General features: G+C 40.5%; 1 protein-coding gene across 2 annotated transcripts in view; it reads right to left on the reverse strand.

Moving 5' to 3' along the window:
* Gprc5d (G protein-coupled receptor class C group 5 member D) overlaps positions 1-2,755 on the reverse strand; it is a 9,807-nt gene that overhangs the window by 3,541 nt on the left and 3,511 nt on the right. The gene's annotated exons all lie outside the window — the stretch shown is intronic.

A 2,755-nucleotide genomic window follows, 5' to 3' on the forward strand; every position in this document is an offset into this window, starting at 1 on the left:
TCTTCTTCCTCCTCCTCCTCCTCCTCCTCCTCCTCCTCCTTCCTCCTTCCTCCCTCCTCCTCCTCCTCCTTCTTCTCCTTCTCCTCCTTCTCCTTCTCCTTCTTCCTCCTCCTCCTCCTCCTTCTCCTCTTCTTCCTCTTCCCCTTCCCCTTCTCCTTCTTCTTCTAACAAAACTTTTCAGCAGGATCTCTCTAAATTGCCCCAGCTGACCTCTGAGATTTTAATCCTCCTGCCCCAGTCTGCCAGCTAGCTGGGACTGCAGGCATGTATGTACCGCTGCACTAGGCAAATGCTTATTTTTCTTTCAAAGCAGAACAAACTGAAGTCTTGACTTTACTTTTCTCCTTGTAGCATGACAGGACCTCTCCCTTCACTCCATTGGTAAGCAGCTCTCACCCAACATTCTTCTTAGACCAAAGCACACATCAGAAAAAGGAATTCTCCAGCTCCAGTGATTGCTCATGGATTTACCAAATGGTTGAGATTTTCTCTCTATTCAACCAGCAACCATCTAGTGTTTAGGACTACGAGTTGGGGAGACCTAAATTTACTTGTAGAGGAGGCAAGCAGGGGTATAATAACTATCATTTATCAACAAAGACTCTGAGGAGCTTCCTAAAACCTTTAGAGCCCCTAATCTTATGTTTGCAAGAACAGTCTTCCCAGTCGGTGAGAATGAAGCCCAGGTCCCGCTTCCCAGTTTTCCTCTGATCTCCAAGGATGCCAACCCCGGCATGGAACCTGCACTTCCCTTCTGATCTGCTCTCTGCTGTGCTCCCATCTGCCTGTAACTCTTTTTCAATTTATTTTTTAACTGATGAATAAAATTGGACTTATAAAATCACACTATGTATATCCTTTGCATAATGCCTAAATCCAGGAGAATATATCTCCTGACACAGTTATCACTTGTTTGTGTCTAAATATACGTTTAATCCTTTCTTCTAGCTTTTAAGAAAACTTACAGCACACAGTACATAGCACCACTTATTGTGTAAAAGTGCACCAGCATAGCGCCCGCTGATCAACCCATCTCCACCTAGCTCACCCACTCATCTCCCCAGCATCGGGGAACTACCAATCTCCTCCCAATGTCTATGAAAAAACTTTTTGGGGTGGGGCAGGGTCTCAGTATATAATTCAAGCTTCCTTTGAACTTACAGCCATCCTCCTGCCGCAGCCTCCTGCGTGCTGGATTTACAGGCATGTGCCACCACACCTAACCTGAAATCAGCTTTTGTAGAACAACAATGTTGAGAATTGTCCAAAAGGACTACATTGGGTCACAGTTGGGCGCACGTCCCAAAAGATGTTTTTAGGAACAATTTTCTCCTGTTTCATCTCCTTTTGTACTCATTGACCCATTTTTGTATTCTGTAGCTGTATCAGTTATCTTTGTCTAATATCTTAAAAAAGAATCATGCTAGGTTTGTCCATTCAAATACAACATGAAAAAATGTCCACAGGACTGTGATTCTTTTGAACATAGATGGGTCTTTCTTTTAGCAAGCTTGATATAATAATATTCTAATTATTCTAAAACAGATAAAGTGGATAATAGGGGAGAAGTTTTTCTTTTACAAAAATATCAGTAATCGATAGTTTACTAGCTTTAAGACCTCTGGGGGGGGGGGAAGACCTCTGAAAATTTCTAGTGAAAAGATCAACTGATTTAGGCGATTAAATAACCCATCCACTTATTTTTGGACATTAGTGATACTTCATTTGGGAGCAGAAATATTAAAAAATTCACCAACTCCACATATAAAATGAGGAAAATACCCATCAGCTAATCTGATTAATGAAAGCTATGTTGAAAAACAGCATAATCCCAGTTGCATGTAAGTGACTAAGTAAACATTGACATAATGGCTTCCGTATTTTTACTTTGCGTTTCACTTGTTTTATTTATACATGCACAAATTCTTTGCCCTACTTTTATCTTTATGGGGTAGTTTCCTGAGCCTAACAATAGGGTGAGATTAATGAGATTATAAAATATTAATCAAAGATTGAGAGAACATGTATCTATATTTTTGGCTCAAGGTTCTGATGAAGACCAACTGACCTGAAAAGTTCAATCAATACATATTTAGAACATAGGGCAAAGAATATTTATACCCATTTGTTCAATATTTTGTGGTGACATTCCTGATTGCATTCTCACTCTATTCAGATGTTTTTTACATCTTAGATTTAAGTGCATAAATCACTTCAGAGAAATAAAGTCTAATCTTTCAAAAAATTTCTGGAGAGATGGAACCCCTAACCCCTCTTGTTAATCTGTTCAAAATGTTTATCATTTCTTATTTTCATATTTGATCCAAGTCCCTCTTGCTTTGGTTCGAATTCATTCTCACCCCTTGGTTGTAGTTGGAGATGGAAAACAGACAGGACAACAGCCTCTTGGAGGGAGGTCTTCTCCCTTGATGATTCTCTGCTAATCATCCTTTGAGTTACTTTTCTTTCAGTTGAATAATTGTCCTCTCATAAACCCAGTGGTAAATCAATACTTTGGTGACTAAAGCCACAGCTACCAACAGCATTAGTCAGAGGAGTCAGATGACAACTGCTTGCCCGATAGACTTGGATAGAATGATGTGTTTTGGTTCAGAATTTAGAGAGAAGGAGGGAGAGGGAGAAGCAAGAGGAGGGGAGGGGAAAGGGAAGGGGGAAGGTTGACAGAGAAAGAGAGAGAGAGAGAGAGAGAGAGAGAGAGAGAGAGAGAGAGAGAGACAGAGACAGAGACAGACAG

Source organism: Octodon degus, unplaced genomic scaffold (assembly GCF_000260255.1).
Source record: "Octodon degus isolate 3935 unplaced genomic scaffold, OctDeg1.0 scaffold00012, whole genome shotgun sequence".
NCBI classification, from domain to species: Eukaryota; Metazoa; Chordata; class Mammalia; order Rodentia; family Octodontidae; genus Octodon; species Octodon degus.